The sequence below is a fragment of the Salmo trutta genome, chromosome 30 (genome assembly GCF_901001165.1).
Source record: "Salmo trutta chromosome 30, fSalTru1.1, whole genome shotgun sequence".
Taxonomy (NCBI): domain Eukaryota; kingdom Metazoa; phylum Chordata; class Actinopteri; order Salmoniformes; family Salmonidae; genus Salmo; species Salmo trutta.
The window spans coordinates 21,557,697-21,575,920 of NC_042986.1; the positions used below are offsets into that span (position 1 = coordinate 21,557,697).

General features: G+C 41.7%; 1 non-coding gene across 1 annotated transcript; it reads left to right on the forward strand.

Annotated features, from left to right (window-relative positions):
* Positions 1-582: 582 nt before the first annotated feature.
* trnaf-gaa (transfer RNA phenylalanine (anticodon GAA)) lies at positions 583-655 on the forward strand. The gene has a single exon. It is a non-coding gene; the product is annotated as a tRNA-Phe (tRNA).
* The last annotated feature ends 17,569 nt before the right edge of the window (positions 656-18,224 follow it).

The window sequence follows — 18,224 nt, forward strand, 5'->3', positions numbered from 1 at the left end:
TACGGTCACTTTTGGGAAGACATCATCGATGTACTTATTGACAAAGCTGGTGACTGATGTGGTGTACTCAATCTATCTGCAATATTAACGCTGATCTACCCCTTAAAAAATACATGTTATAATTTTGTATTATTTTATTATGGCCCCGCACTTCTAAAACCAAAGTTGCGTCCCTGGGTACATTACCAAACCTATTTTCGATGTTTAAGGGGAACTCTGCCATTCAAAAAATATCAGAGCGATGACCCTTCCACTGTTTTGGTTAAACCCTTCCATTGTTTTGGTAAAAAGCTGATGCATGGGACTGGAGAAATGTATTCACTCTAAAATTCATAGCCAGAGCCATGACATCAACATAAACCATGTTTTGAGGCTTTACACTGCTTGTTTACAATGACATTGTGTACAAACAATTAAGTAAAACAAGCTTATATTCTGGGTTCTGATGGGGTACGACAGTTGAACTAAGCTCATGAGGCACTTATAACGTATACTCTTCCAGAATCCGTGGGAATGTAACGTTAATGTAAAATATCCAAAAGTGGACTTAGTGATCGCAGTTGTCTGTTTTTTTTAATTGTGGCCGAAATAGCTCAGTTGGGAGAGCGTTAGACTGAAGATCTAAAGGTCCCTGGTTCGATCCCGGGTTTCGGCAGTTAGTTTTTCCTGTGTAGCAGAGTCTCGCGGAACTGTCCTTTTAATGCTTGCAAAACACCGGTACGATATCTGATAGGTGTTTTGCCTTTATTTTGCACTACCTGCGTTGATGCCAGCTACATAGAAAGACTGCCTCTCTCTTTCTGTTCTCACTTTATATTCACAACACCCGGCCCGTATATGGATGGAACAATTACGTTTTAAACACAGAGTTTCTAAACCGAGACGCAACATCGCGAGATTTATGGGAACGCTTGGAAGCAAACTAAATAGGTCAATCCAATATTTGTATTTTTAATTTTTTTGGTATATATATTTTTTTAAAATAATTATTATAATCTTTTTTTTATTAACAACAAATCCATACAGGAAGTACATGTGGGAACACAAGTATATATAAATAGTATACAAAGGACAATTGGGCTTGGGGGTACAATATCACATTACACAAGGACCTTAAGGGACATACATACACTTATAATTCTGACAGCTTTTTTGTTAGTAGAGTATTTAATTGTCTTAAAATATAGTTACATTTCTTTTTGTAAGGTAATAAAATGTGGTGTTTTGTTTGTAAATTTACATTTGTGAATATGAAATTTGGCCAAATGAATAATGAAATTAATTACATAAAATTGTTTCAGCTTATTTCTATCGTAGGTAAAGAATCCAAGCAGTACATCTCCCCACAATAGTGTAAAATCTTCATAAATGTGTTCACTTATAAATCTACTGATGTCTTGCCACAGTTTCCTTACATGAATACAATGCCCAAAAAGATGCAACACCGTTTCTGGGTGGTCATTACAAAAGGTACAATTTGAGTTGATGTTTTCCTTAAACTTCTTCATTTTGTGGTTGGCAGGATAATATTTATGAACAATTTTAAAGGAAACTTCCTTAATTTTGTTAATAAATAAGCAACATCCACACTTTTTTCCAACAGATATTATCAATCAAACCATTCCAATAAGGCATGACATAAGGTATAGATACAACATCCTGCTGAAACAAGGTTCAAGGTTCGCTCTGTTGTTGAATGGACCAAAAGATAAACAAATCTTTCCTACTGATGAGTCAACAGTGTTAATGGAAGGTAGGCTCTGAGGGTCAGGTCTTGACACGTTCCTGAATAATAAAGCAACACCTGAGGGAATGGCATCTAAAACAATTTCAAAATCTTTAGGTGTTACCGAGACCTTGTAAAGTGATAAGAATTCCGTATAACTAAGTAAAAAAACCTCTGTATTTACAAGTTGGCTCACCAATAGGATATTATTTCAGAACCAATATTCTAAAAACAAAGTAATTTTATACAATATATCCTGATTATTCCATATAAAATATCTGTGTGGAGAAAAATTATGCTTAGAAATTAAGGACTATGACAAGAAAACCTACCAATGAAAAGCAGAAAGCTTCACTGGAACTTTGTCAATATTATAATTGCAATCCAACATGAAGTTAAGGCCACCAAAAATAGAGAAGACATGATGAGGAATACAATTCCACATAGAAGTGGGTCTTCTTAGGAATTGTTTTATCCAAAGGATCATAAAAGTATTATTTAAGGTAGTAAAGTCCAGAAAATTCAGCCCACCATACTCATAAGTGTTCATTACAACAGTTTTCCTAATGTAATGGGTACGGTTTTTCCACAGAAAGTTGAAAACCATCTGGTCTATCTCCTTGCTTATTTTACCGTCAAGATAGAGCGCCATATGTTAGCCTAGAGATACCTTTAGCCTTGGTTATAAGGACTCTTCCTCTTAAAGATAAGTCCCTCTGTAGCCATCGATTTAGCTTCTTCTGGGTTTTTTTAATAAGAGGGTTAAAATTTAGTAAGCCTCTAGACTTCTGATCCTTAGTAAAGGTTATGCCTAAATATATATTTTTTTTAATAAAAATAAATAAATAATTTCACATTTATTTAACCAGGTAGGCAAGTTGAGAACAAGTTCTCATTTACAACTGCGACCTGGCCAAGATAAAGCAAAGCAGTGTGACACAGACAACAACACAGAGTTACACATGGAGTAAACAAACAAGCCAATAACACAATAAACAAGTCAATGATACAGTAGAAAACAGAAAGTCTATATACAGTGTGTGCAAAAGGCATGAGGAGGTAGGCAATAAATAGGCCATAGGAGCAAATAATTACAATTTAGCAGATTAACACTGGAGTGATAAATGAGCATATGAAGATGTGCATGTAGAGATACTGGTGTGCAAAAAGAGCAGAAAAGTAAATAAAATAAAAACAGTAAGGGGATGAGGTAGGTAGATAGGGTGGGCAATGTACAGCTGCAGCGATCGGTTAGCTGCTCAGATAGCTGATGTTTAAAGTTGGTGAGGGAAATAAAAGTCTCCAACTTCAGTGATTTTTGCAATTCGTTCCAGTCACTGACAGCAGAGAACTGGAATGAAAGTCGACCAAATGAGGTGTTGGCTTTGGGGATGATCAGTGAGATATACCTGCTGGAACGTGTGCTACGGGTGAGTGTTGTTATTGTGACCAGTGAACTGAGATAAGGTGGAGCTTTACCAAGCATAGTCTTATAGATGACCTGGAGCCAGTGGGTCTGGCGACGAATATGTAGCGAGGGCCAGCCGACTAGAGCATACAGGTCGCAGTGATGGGTGGTACAAGGTGATTTGGTAACAAAACGGATGGCACTGTGATAGACTGCATCCAGTTTGCTGAGTAGAGTATTGGAATCTATTTTGTAGATGACATCGTCGAAGTCGAGGATCGGTAGGATAGTCAGTTTTACTAGGGTAAGTTTGGCTGTGTGAGTGAAGGAGGCTTTGTTGCGAAATAGAAAGTCGATTCTAGATTTGATTTTGGATTGGAGATGTTTAATGTGAGTCTGGAAGGAGAGTTTACAGTCTAGCCAGACACCTAGGTATTTGTAGTGGTCCACATATTCTAGGTCGGAACCGTCCAGGGTGGAAATGCTAGTCGGCGGGCGGGTGCGGGCAGCGAACGGTTGAAAAGCATGCATTTGGTTTTACTAGTGTTTAAGAGCAGTTGGAGGCCACGGAAGGAGTGTTGTATGGCATTGAAGCTCGTTTGGAGGTTAGTTAGCACAGTGTCCAAGGAAGGGCCAGAAGTATACAGAATGGCGTCGTCTGCGTAGAGGTGGATCAGGGAATCGCCCGCAGCAAGAGCGACATCATTGGTATATACAGAGAAAAGAGTCGGCCCAAGAATTGAACCCTGTGGTACCCCATAGAGACTGCCAGAGGTCCGGACAACATGCCCTCCGATTTGACACACTGAACTCTGTCTGCAAAGTAGTTGGTGAACCAGGCGAGGCAGTCGTTAGAAAAACCAAGGCTATTGAGTCTGCCGATAAGAATACGGTGATTGACTGAGTCGAAGGCCTTGGCCAGGTCGATGAAGACGGCTGCACAGTACTGTCTTTTATCGATGGCGGTTATGATATCATTTAGTACCTTGAGCGTGGCTGAGGTGCACCCGTGACCGGCTCGGAAACCGGATTGCACAGCGGAGAAGGTACGGTGGGATTCGAAATGGTCAGTGATCTGTTTATTAACTTGGCTTTCGAAGACTTTGGATAGGCAGGGCAGGATGGAAATAGGTCTGTAACAGTTTGGGTCTAGGGTGTCACCCCCTTTGAAGAGGGGGATGACCGCGGCAGCTTTCCAATCTTTAGGGATCTCGGATGATACAAAAGAGAGGTTGAACAGACTGGTAATAGGGGTTGCAACAATGGCAGCGGATAGTTTTAGAAAGAGAGGGTCCAGATTGTCTTACCCAGCTGATTAGTACAGGTCCAGGTTTTGCAGCTCTTTCAGAACATCTGCTATCTGGATTTGGGTGAAGGAGAAGCTGGGGAGGCTTGGGCGAGTAGCTGCAGGGGGGCGGAGCTGTTGGCCGGGGTTGGAGTAGCCAGGAGGAAGGCATGGCCAGCCGTTGAGAAATGCTTATTGAAATTTTTGATTATCATGGATTTATCGGTGGTGATCGTGTTACCTAGCCTCAGTGCAGTGGGCAGCTGGGAGGAGGTGCTCTTGTTCTCCATGGACTTTACAGTGTCCCAAAACCTTTTGGAGTTAGAGCTACAGGATGCAAATTTCTGCTTGAAAAAGCTAGCCTTTGCTTTCCTGACTGACTACGTGTATTGGTTCCTGACTTCCCTGAACAGTTGCATATCACGGGGACTATTCGATGCTATTGCAGTCCGCCACAGGATGTTTTTGTGCTGGTCAAGGGCAGTCAGGTCTGGAGTGAACCAAGGGCTATATCTGTTCTTAGTTCTGCATTTTTTGAACGGGGCATGCTTATTTAAGATGGTGAGGAAATTACTTTTAAAGAATGACCAGGCATCCTCGACTGACGGGATGAGGTCAATATCCTTCCAGGATACACGGGCCAGGTCGATTAGAAAGGCCTGCTCGCAGAAGTGTTTTAGGGAGCGTTTGACAGTGATGAGGGGTGGTCGTTTGACCGCGGACCCATAGCGGATACAGGAAACAGTGGTGAAAACAGTGGTGTATTTGGAGGGCAAGTTGGTCAGGATAGCGTCTACGAGGGTGCCCATGTTTACGGATTTGGGGTTGTACCTGGTGGGTTCCTTGATGATTTGTGTGAGATTGAGGGCATCTAGGTTAAATTGTAGGACTGCCGGGGTGTTAAGCATATCCCAGTTTAGGTCACCTAACAGAACGAACTCTGAGGCTAGATGGGGGGCGATCAATTCACAAATGGTGTCCAGGGCACAGCTGGGAGCGCAGGGGGGTCAATAGCAGGCGGCAAAAGTGAGAGACTTATTTCTGGAGAGATTAATTTTTAAAATTAGAAGTTCGAACTGTTTGGGTATAGACCTGGATAGTATGACAGAACTTTGCAGGCTATCTCTGCAGTAGATTGCAACTCGTCCCCCTTTGGCAGTTCTATCTTGATGAAAAATGTTGTAGTTGGGTATGGAAATCTCAGAATTTTTGGTGGCCTTCCTAAGCCAGGATTCAGACACGGCAAGGACATCAGGGTTGGCGGAGTGTGCTCAAGCAGTGAGTAAAACAAACTTAGGGAGGAGGCTTCTGATGTTGACATGCATGAAACCAAGGCTTTTGCGATCACAGAAGTCAACAAATGAGGGTGCCTGGGGACATGCAGGGCCTGGGTTTACCTCCACATCACCCGAGGAAAAGAGGAGGAGTAGGATGAGGGTACGGCTAAAGGCTATCAAAACTGGTCGCCTAGAGCGTTGGGGACAAAGAATAAAAGGAGCGGATTTCTGGGCGTGGTAGAATAGATTCAGGGCATAATGTGCAGACAGGGGTATGGTGGGGTGCAGGTACAGGTACAGCAGAGGTAAGCCCAGGCACTGAGTGATGATAAGAGAGGTTGTATCTCTGGACATGCTGGTTATAATGGGTGAGGTCATCGCATGTGTGGGAGGTGGGACAAAGGAGGTAACAGAGGTATGTTGAGTGGAACTAGGGGCTCCATTGTAAACTAAAACAATAACTAACCTAAGCAACAGTATACAAGGCATATTGACATTTGAGAGAGACACACAGCGAGGCATAAAGTAATCACAGGTGTTGATTGGGAGAGCTAGCTAGACAACAACGGGCGAGACAACAGCTGATCAGCTAAAACAACAACAACAACAGGTAAAATGGCGATGACAGGACAGAGAGGGTCGGTTAAATACACACACAGCCTGAGTCAGCAGCTGGGGCCGACAGATAAACAAATAATAAACAGAATGGAGTACCGTGATTAATGGACAGTTAAGCAGGCATCAGCTATGTAGCCAAGTGATCATAGGGTCCAGGGGGCAGCGGTAGATGGAACAGGGAGGCCGCGGAGTAGTCGCTACTACGCTAGCACGCGGGCGACACGCCGCTTAAAGTTAGTAGCCCGGGGCTAGTAGAAGCGTCTGCTCCGACGTCCGACGGAGGCCGGTTGGAGGCATAGCGGATGGAGTATTCGTCGGCAGACCAGTCGTGGTGGTGTGGCGGGGCGCCGTGTCGACAAAGGATCCAAGCCAGATGGCGAAAGAGGTATTGTAGATGTAGTAATTTAGTTTGCTAGCCGGGGGATGCGCCTGGCTCACGGCTACCTGGTGCTAGCTTCAGGGCATGGGGCGTTAGCCACTATAGCCACTCGGTAGCAGCGGTGATCTGGTGCCAAGGTCCAGAGCTTACGGAAAGGATCCGGTGGAGTAGTGGGTTCTAGCCGTGTTTGGGTGGGGTTGGGGTGAACAACTGAGTAGGCCGGGAGGTGGGCCTCAGGGATAGCTTTGGTACTGGGTCACTCGGTGGCAGCTAGCTAGCTGTGAAGATCAGGAGTAATGGTCCAGGGATTACGGCAGGAATCCGGCGTTGTAGTGGAGAGACAGTCCGATACTTGTAGGCTGGCGAGTATTATCCAAGCTAAAAAAAGGGCTGGTATCTGTGCAGAAGGTAAAGGCCGCTAGCAGTGGCTAACAATGACTAAATAGCTTGTAGCTACATTAGCTGGTTAACTTGTAATGGCTAGGTGGCTCTTGCTATAAGGTCTAAAAAAATAAAATAATAGCGGTTCTGTATCACATTGGGTGAGGCAGGTTACCGGAAGGTATAATTGAGTTAAAATGGAAAGAGATTGAAAATAAAAATGTAAATATATATATACAAAAAAGGACGAAAAATACAAAAGTACACGAGAGGACGAACAAAACACGTCTGCACTGCTACGCCATCTTGGGAACGTTAAATATGTAAGTTCTTCTTTCACTGGAATACCATAATATGAAGGTGGCACACAATCTTTTACAGCCATGAGTTCACATTTATTAATGTTAAGATATAGACCAGACGCTTTGGAAAAGGATTGTAATCACATTGATCGATATGGGAATTTGGTTAGCGTCTTTCAGAAAAAATGGAGTATCGTCAGCTAGCTGGCTTATAATAATTTCTTTACCAGCTATGGAAATACCCCGTACAGGACTATTTGTAAGAAGTTGGGTGATTAATAAAAACAGATACGGAGAGATAGGACAGCCTTGCCTAATTCCTCTCTTTAACTCAAATTTAGGTGAGGTGCCATATTTCAATTTGATAGAGCTGTTACCATTTGTATAGAGAGTCTTAATAGCCTTACAGAAAAAATCCCAAAAGCCAAATTTCTCAAGGGAGTGGAAGAGGAATTGATGTGCTACTGTGTCAAATGCTTTATAAAAATAAAAAAAATAATATGAAGCTATTCTCGGTTATTAGGTCTGAGTAGTCAAGTATGTCTAATACTAGTCTGATATTGTTAGAAATATGTCTGTTCCTCATAAAGCCAGACTGTTTCATCAATGATTGCATCCAGAACTTCTTTAAATATTTTTGCAAGTAGTAAGGCTAATATCTTATAGTCATTATTAAGAAGACAAATTGGATGCCAGTTATCGATGAGCAGCAGTTCTTTTTTAGGCTTAGGTATCAGTGTTATTAACCCCTGACTCATTGTAGGAGGGAGAACATTGTTTTGAATACTCCCTAAAAAGACTTCAAATAGGAAGGGAGCTACTTGTTCAGAAAATTATTAGTAAAATTCTGAAGTAATTCCATCAACACCTGGTGATTTATTGTTCTTTAGATGTTTGATGGACTCTATAATCTCTTCAACTTTGATGGGTTCATCACACTGTTTAGATTCTGTATCACTGATAGAGTGAACATTATTCAGTGAGTCAAAAAGCATATCTATGGATTCCTGACAGTACGTAGAGCTATATAATTTCCTGTAAAAATTGCTACAGTATTTAGCTATTAATTTTTAATCATCTGTAATAACACCATCAATGTTTAACTTATAGATAGTGTTATTTGTAGACATTTCTCAAGTCTAAAGCAATAGGATGATGTCACGATTTACCAGGAGCAGTAGAAAGGCAGAGTCAATTGCAGGAGACAGAGGTCCGGTAGTGCGATAGCGTTTAATAACAACCCAAAAACAACACAAGAAGCCGAAAGGCACAGGGCGCACACAATACCCAAAGAGGGAACACGTTCCCAAAACAAATGACGCACGGGGCGCAGCCCGGCCAATACTAGAATAGGGAGCAGCGCTTACTAACGTCTGTCCTGAATAGACATAAAACAATCCCGCACGAAATCCTGAACTGAAAAGACACACAGTTTATTTCATCTATATATATTATCCAGTTTATTTTGTAACTCAATCAGTTCCATCTTCTCCTCCTGTCACGTCCTGACCAGTAATAGGGGTTATTTGTTATTGTAGTTTGGTCAGGACGTGGCAGGGGGTATTTGTTTTATGTGGTTCGGGGTGGTTGTGTGTTTAGTGGTGTGTTTGATTTATTATTCCGGGGTTTTGGGCACTGTTCTATGTTAATGTATTTCTATGTTTAGTCTAGTTCTTTGTATTTCTAGGTTTAGTTTATTGGGGGTTGAACCCTCAATTGGAGGCAGGTGTTTTCTCGTTGCCTCTGATTGAGGGTTCTATAAATAGGCATGTGTTTGTTTCAGTATTTGTGGGAGATTGTGCTGTGTGTAGCTTTGTGCCTTACCGGCCTGTTATTAGTCGTTGTGTTTTTTTGTGTACGTGTTGTTTTGGTTCACCTTCTTGTCCATTTAAATAAAAGAAGATGAGTGCACATTTCCCCGCTGCGTCTTGGTCCACTTTACCCTACGACAACCGTGACACCTCCCCCAGGAGGCCGGCTGGGGACCTCTGAGAAAGGCAAGTTATCTCACAATTTCCTCCTCAGCTCTTCTGGTCTTAGCAAGATTACTACCATATTTCTAAGGTATTTGGACACCTGAAATTTAAAGAGCTCTTGCAGATCTTGCAATAATATTTTTCTTCACAAGACCTTTTTCACTTGGAAATAAGTATTAATAACTAAATAATAACTAAACATGTAAAGTCAGAGCAGACTTGTATGCCCCTTTAAAACAGTATCTTAGTTACTGTATGTATAGAAAATAAATACAACATTCAGTCTTCTTCGTAAGTTTGTAAACAAAATAGGCCTTCTGGTCTGGTCATACAAGAACAAACTAATAAATTGAGGTACCGTAGTATTCCGAAAAATAGTCACCTGATGCTTGTTAGGTAACGTTAATCAGTATAAGGAAAATGAGAATACCATGGCTGAAACCATCAATCTGTTCCTTCTGGTGAGATTCTAGGGAGGAATATGGATTTCTGAACTGTTGATGAAGCCTCGTCCTCCGACGAAGTAAGCAGTCTTTCCCTCATTTCGTGCTTTCTTGATCGTTGGCCACAACTTGTTCCTTCTTTCTATGTCCTCCAGGCTGAGATGCTCGGCGGAACGCAGACCATGGCTCTGAAGGAAGGTGTTCTTCCTAGCAGCTTTCCAGACAGCATCCCTGTAGAATCTGGCAGTGAAGAGGATGATGATACCCCTTTGTCTTGAATCGTTTTGCTGTTGCTTCTTGCCGAGGCGATGCACAACGTCGATGGTATCACCAACTTTGTTCTTCTCTGCAGGCATAACTTATTTTTGTAAAAAAAAACTTTAATCGAAGGAGTGCCTTTGATTTGACGGCCTGCAAATGCACAGTTCAGCGCGAGACGACTGTTAGACCCAATGATATTTCAAATCAAAGTGTATTTGTCACGTGCGCCGAATACAACCGGTGTAGACCTTACAGTGAAATGCTTACTTACAGGCTCTAACCAATAGTGTGAAAAAGAGGTAGGTGTGTGGGGGGGGGGGGGGGGGGGTGTGTGTGTAAGTAAAGAAATAAAACAACAGTAAAAATACATTTGAAAATAAGAGTAGCAAGGCTACATACAGACACCGGTTAGTCGGGCTGATTGAGGTAGTATGTACATGTAGGTATGGTTAAAGTGACTATGCATATACGATGAACAGAGAGTAGCAGTAGCGTAAAAGAGGGGTTGGCGGGTGGCGGGACACAATGCAGATAGCCCGGTTAGCCAATGTGCGGGAGCACTGGTTGGTCGGGCCAATTGAGGTAGTATGTACATGAATGTATAGTTAAAGTGACTATGCATATAAGATCAACAGAGAGTAGCAGCAGCGTAAAAGAGGGGTTGGGGGGGCACACAATGCAAATAGTCCGGGTAACCATTTGGTTACCTGTTCAGGAGTCTTATGGCTTGGGGGTAAAAACTGTTGAGAAGCCTTTTTGTCCTAGACTTGGCACTCCGGTACCGCTTGCCATGCGGTAGTAGAGAGAACAGTCTTTGACAATTTTTAGGGCCTTCCTCTGACACAGCCTGGTGTAGAGGTACTGGATGGCAGGCAGCTTTGCCCCAGTGATGTACTGGGCCGTACGCACTACCCTCTGAAGTGCCTTGCGGTCGGAGGCCGAGCAATTGCCGTACCAGGCAGTGATGCAACCGGTCAGGATGCTCTCGATGTTTCTGCACATGAGCTTAGCTAGCCAAGGTTGCCATGACTTCGCCTACAAGTGTGATTGGGGATTTCTATTGGAGAAGTAGTTTTATCCTTTATCAATATATTCGGCTCTATTTACTCTCAGATTCGAAATGCTAATTAGCAATAAAGTAGAAATCATGCAAGACTACAAATCCCTGCAAGCTTCTGCACGTCATCTTTAGTTGGCACCTTTACTAACAGGTATTGTGTCAATTTAAAACTTGCACAAGACTGATCACATAATTGTCAATTTAAAGAAATAATTACTAAATTTAGCTAACATTAGATAGTTAATCCAGAGATTCTTACCCTTGCCTCGATTTGGGAGTGTCGTCCAGATCTTCATGGCATTTGTAGTTCTTTATGGGGAGTAAAAACAGGCAAATATAATGCTAAAATTCACCTTGTGCTAGAGAGATCGACACAGTTATCAAAACGTCACGCCAGGGTAAGCCTACACGAAACACAGACCTTATTTTAAGTGTTTTTTAAATCCCATATGGGTAAAATGAATGGTGGAAAAACAATTGGAACCATTTCCTTGTTTGACCGCTAGGTTCTATGGGTATTACGACTCATACTGTGGTACTCTATTGCTGATGCTATGTATTCAGGCCAGGGAAAGGCATTGAAGTCACAGGTTGGCCATATTGGCACTCCCCAGAAAAAGGAGACTTCCATAGGAATGAATGGAATTCTACAGTATTTAAGGTATCCAATCAAAATGCATATTTTGACCAATGGGTAAAATAATATGTTAATTGTGTAGATAATCCTCTAAGAAAACTGATGGTCCAAACCTCATAGCTCTATCATAATCACTTAAAAAGTTATTGAAGTGTTTACCCTTGTAGGATGTCCAGAATTAGGGTGACTAAATCAATGGATGCCAGAGAAAAAAATGGTGGTTTGCAACATGTCAGCTAGGCTGGATTCTGTGCAAGAATTAAAGCTACTGGCAACCTGACAGGCTCACTTTCCCGTTGAACTCGTCATCTTTCTTCTCAAATCTGAAGAACATTAAACACTATAGAGGTAAGATGGATATCAATTTTGACACATGACATGTAGTATTTTAATATTTTAGTATACGCTTTTCATATTCATTCGAAATCCCTGTTCTTTTTTTGAAGATTTCTCACAGGAACAAGGGTATCTCTGTCAAGTATCAACTGAGCACTGAGCGTATACCGAGCGTTTTATTTGCAAAGACTTTTACATTTTCAGCTCGTGTCATGCAAATTTAGATTTTTGCGACCCAGGGGAAAGAACTTTGAAGACAACGACCACATAATGTAAAACGGTGGGGGCGTGCCAAGATGGAGGTGCGGTGGCTTCAATACAGCGCTCCGTGTCAGTCATCTAGTGTATATATACTGCTCAAAAAAATAAAGGGAACACTTAAACAACACAATGTAACTCCAAGTCAATCACACTTCTGTGAAATCAAACTGTCCACTTAGGAAGCAACACTGATTGACAATACATTTCACATGGTGTTGTGCAAATGGAATAGACAACAGGTGGAAATTATAGGCAATAAGCAAGACACCCCCAATAAAGGAGTGGTTCTGCAGGTGGTGACCATAGACCACTTCTCAGTTCCTATGCTTCCTGGCTGATGTTTTGGTCACTTTTAAATGCTGGCGGTGCTTTCACTCTAGTGGTAGCATGAGACGGAGTCTACAACCCACACAAGTGGCTCAGGTAGTGCAGCTCATCCAGGATGGCACATCAATGCGAGCTGTGAAAAGAAGGTTTGCTGTGTCTGTCAGCGTAGTGTCCAGAGTATGGAGGCGCTACCAGGAGACAGGCCAGTACATCAGGAGACGTGGAGGAGGCCGTAGGAGGGCAACAACCCAGCAGCAGGACCGCTACCTCCGCCTTTGTGCAAGGAGGAGCACTGCAAGAGCCCTGCAAAATGACCTCCAGCAGGCCACAAATGTGCATGTGTCTGCTCAAACGGTCAGAAACAGACTCCATGAGGGTGGTATGAGGGCCCGACATCCACAGGTGGGGGATGTGCTTACAGCCCAACACCGTGCAGGACGTTTGGCATTTGCCAGAGAACACCAAGATTGGCAAATTCGCCACTGGCGCCCTGTGCTCTTCACAGATGAAAGCAGGTTCACACTGAGCACGTGACAGACGTGACAGAGTCTGGAGACGCCGTGGAGAACGTTCTGCTGCCTGCAACATCCTCCAACATGACCGGTTTGGCGGTGGGTCAGTCATGGTGTGGGGTGGCATTTCTTTGGGGGGCCGCACAGCCCTCCATGTGCTCGCCAGAAGTAGCCTGACTGCCATTAGGTACCGAGATGAGATCCTCAGACCCCTTGTGAGACCATATGCTGGTGCGGTTGGCCCTGGGTTCCTCCTAATGCAAGACAATGCTAGACCTCATGTGGCTGGAGTGTGTCAGCAGTTCCTGCAAGAGGAAAGCATTGATGCTATGGACTGGCCCGCCCGTTCCCCAGACCTGAATCCAATTCAGCACATCTGGGACATCATGTCTCGCTCCATCCACCAACGCCACGTTGCACCACAGACTGTCCAGGAGTTGGCGGATGCTTTAGTCCAGGTCTGGGAGGAGATCCCTCAGGAGACCATCCGCCACCTCATCAGGAGCATGCCCAGGCGTTGTAGGGAGGTCATACAGGCACGTGGAGGCCACACACACTACTGAGCCTCATTTTGACTTGTTTTAAGGACATTACATCAAAGTTGGATCAGCCTGTAGTGTGGTTTTCCACTTTAATTTTGAGTGTGACTCCAAATCCAGACCTCCATGGGTTGATAAATTGGATTTCCATTGATTATTTTTGTGTGATTTTGTTGTCAGCACATTCAACTATGTAAAGAAAAAAGTATTTAAAAATATTATTTATTTCATTCAGATCTAGGATGTGTTGTTTAAGTGTTCCCTTTATTTTTTTGAGCAGTGTACAAATCATTGGGATGGAAATACCTTTGCCTGTAAATTGTCCATATCTTTTTGAGTGAATATTAGACAATTCACTCAAATCTATGGAAGCCTATCTATTGTCTTCATATAGTGAACATTTCAACAACAAAAATAATCTGAACCGTTCTCTCTGAAAATGTGCTTGATCTAGTGCAAACTTGTTACAGGTAGACATTGTTTTTTGGTCAATGATACAACAGTCAGTCATAATGACTGTTTTATGAATATATGAAGTAAAAAATAAACAACTACAATTATTGAGTTTGTTTATTGGACAAATACACATATTGCTAGCATTCCATCTAGCAAGTTTCTTCAAGGGGTAAATGTTTAAACAGGCTTTAAAACACTATCATACAAAAAACAAAGAAAACAAATAATCATCATTATAAGTTATTTACAAATATAACTCAAAATCACAAGTACACTTCCAAATCAGGACAATAACTTATAAACCTTGTTAAAGGCCCTGTCCAGTTAAACTCATGATTTTCATGTTCTTTAACAACCTCAGATGAAATCAACCAGGTGTAAGAAATATGGTCAATGTTTTCAGGAAAAAAATATGACCTACAAATGCAGAAGTTCTGCAAATTGCAACAAATATTGCATTCAGAAGGTAGACTCAAAAGCAGCTGAGAGAAATTGCAAAGCAATTATACTGAACAAAAATGTAAACACAACATGCAACAATTTCATAGGTTTTACTGAGTTACAGTTAATATAAGGAAATCAGTCAATTGAAATAAAATCCTTATGCCCTAATCTATGGATTTCACATGACTGGGAATACAGATATGCATCTGTTGGTCACAGATACTGTACCTTAAAAAAAGGTAGGGGCGTGGATCAGAAAACCAGTCAGTATCTAGTGTGACCACCATTTGCCTCATGCAGCGCGACACATCTTTTTCGCATAGAGTTGATCAGGCTGTTGATTGTGGCCTGTGGAATGTTGTCCCACTCCTCTTCAATGGCTGTGTGAAGTTGCTGGATATTGGCGGGAACTGGAACGCACTGTCGTACACATCAATCCAGAGCATCCCAAACATGCTCTACGGGTGACATGTCTGGTGAGTATGTAGGCAATGGAAGAGCTGGGACATTTTCAGCTTCCAGGATTTGTGTACAGATCCTTGCGACATGGGGCTGTGCATTATCATGCTTAAACATGAGGTGATGGCGGTGGAGGAATGGCACGACAATGGGCCTCAGGATCTCGTCACGGTATCTTTTTGCATTCAAATTGTGAGGCCGGTTGGACATACGAACAAATTCTCTAAAATGAAGTTGGAGAGGTTTTATGATAGAGAAATTAACATTAACTTCTCTCGCAACCGCTCTGGTGGACATTCCTGAAGGCAGCATGCCAATTGCATGCTCCATCAAAACTTGAGACATCTGTGGCATTGTGTTGTGTGACAAAACGGCATATTTTAGTGGCCTTGTATTATCCCCAGCACAAGGTGCAGCTGTGTAATTATCATGATGTTTAATCAGCTTCTTGATATGCCACACCTGTCAGGTGGATGGATTATTTTAGCAAAGGAGAAATGCTCACTAACAGGGATGTAAACAAATTTGTTTACAAAATTTGAGAAATAAGCTTTTTGTGCATATGGAACATTTCCGGGATCTTTTATTTCAGCTCATGAAACATGGGAACAACACTTTACATGTTGTGTTTATATTTTTGTTCAGTGTACATTTTCATCATAAAATAAGATGCTTTCTTCCATGTGACTAATCTAGATAGATACAGTGCCTTTAGAAAGTATTCACACCCCTTGACTTCTCCCACATTTTGTTTGTTACAGCTTGAATTTAAAATGAACTAAATGTAGATTTTATTTTGTCACTGGCCCACACACAATACCCTATAATATCAAAGTGGAATTATCTTTTTTGAAATGTTTACAAATTAATAAAAAATTAAAAGCTGAAATGTCTTGAGTCAATCAGTATTTAACCCCTTTGTTATAGCAAGGCTAAATAAGTTCAGTAGTAAAAATGTGCTTAACAAGTCACATAATAAATAGCATGGACTCACTGTGTGCAATAGTAGTGAGAAGATATGTGAGAAAAAAAATCTATTGAATTCAGGATGTAACAACAAAATCTGGAATAAGTCAAAGGGTATGAATACTTTCTGAAGGCACTGTATCATGATTTTGTTGTCTGGTTCGTTAAAATATGCAGTATTTATTATTGTCCATGACACCATCTACACTTGGTATTAATAAGATTTAAAATCGAAAATACAGTCAATATGATCACTTAGCATCTATGAAAATGTTTCTAGTATATTATGAGATTATGATCTATTTCAAAATGTGTCCAGCATGCCTGCAGGATTTCACACTCACTGAAATGACTAATAGACAATACTTGTACACACCAATTCAACCATTCTCTAGCCTGTCTTCCCTACACCTACAGCTAAATGTACTACTTCACCTGATGAAGGCATTTTGTGCTGGGTATTGGCATTTCAAAAGATTTTAACCCACATCCTCATTGCCCTTGTCCAATACATAGCACTTACAGTACCCTTTAAAAATGTTTCACAAGGACTCTGTGGTTTTGGTAGGTCCCACAAAGAAATCCATCAACCGTAATGGCTACACACAAGCTGTTCAATATGAAGATAATTAAGCCTTGTTGGTGGAGTAAATAAAGATGAGTATCAAGGTCACAAAAAAATGAACATAAATCAAGGCTACATGTACACAATTACTTCTGGTGATGAGGCACTTCTCTGCAAAGAGGTTCCATTTAGGCTTACTCTATACAACATAATGAAGTAATGGCCTCTTCTTGTTACATGGTGTATCAGGACTACATTTCCAACGCTACTGCACATGATACCATGATACCAACGTTCAGTAGGCAAACGTTGCAGAACATTGCAGATAGAAATGTCATGAAAAGAGTTTACATAACTCCCAAGAATTGGAAAGAGATCTCCAAAAATAAAATCCTGAAGTGTACTTTTTGGAGGATTTTCCATGATGCCTACCTTATTTTACATGTCAGAGGCATGTTTGTTCTACATAATATACACTGAACAAAAATATAAACGCAACATGCAACAGTTTCAAAGATTTTACTGAGTTACAGTTCATATAAGGAAATCAGTCATTTGAAAGGAATTCATTAGGCCCTAAATCTATGGATTTCACATGACTGGGAATACAGATACGCATCTGTTGGTCACAAATACCTTTAAAAAAAAGGTAGGGGTGTGGATCAGTAAACCAGTCAGTATCTGGTGTGACCATTTTCCTCACGCAGTACATCTTCTTCGCATAGAGTTGATCAAGCTGTTGATTGTGGCCTGTGGAATGTTGTCCCACTCCTGTTCAATGGCTGTGCGAAGTGGCGGGACCTGGAACACGATGTCATACACATCAATCCAGAGCATCCCAAACATGCTCAATGGGTGACATGTCTGGTTAGTATGCAGGCCATGGGAGAACTGGGACATTTTCAGCTTCCAGAAATTGTGTACAGATCCTTGCGACATGCATTATCATGCTGAAACATAAGGGGATGGCGACGGATGAATGGCACAACAATGGGTCTCAAGATCTCACCACGGTATCTCTGTGCATTCAAATTGCTTATGCCTGTCCATACCATAACCCTAATACCACCATGGGGCACTCTGTTCACAACGATGACCCACACGACGCCATACGTCTGAGGTTGTTAGGCCGGTTGGACATACAGCCAAATTCTCTAAAACAATGTTGGAGGCGGCTTATGGTAGAGAAATTCAAATTCAATTATCTGGCAACAGCTCTGGTGGACATTCCTGCAGTCAGCATGCCAATTTGAGGCTCCCTTCAAAACTTGAGACATCTGTGACATTGTGTTGTAACAAAAGTGCGCATTTTTGAGTGGCCTTTTGTTTTCCCCAGCACAAGGTGTACCTTTGTAATGATCATACTGTTTAATCAGCTTCTTGATATGCCACACCTGTCAGGTGGATGGATTATCTTTGCAAAGTTGAAATGCTCATTAACAGGGATGTAAACAAATTTGTGCACAACATTTGAGAGAAATAAGCTTTTTGTGCATACATACAATTTCTGGAATCTTTTATTTCAGCTCATGAAACATATTACCAACAGTTTACATGTTGCGTTTCTATTTTTGTTGAGTATATTTCTACCTGGATGTTCCACAAC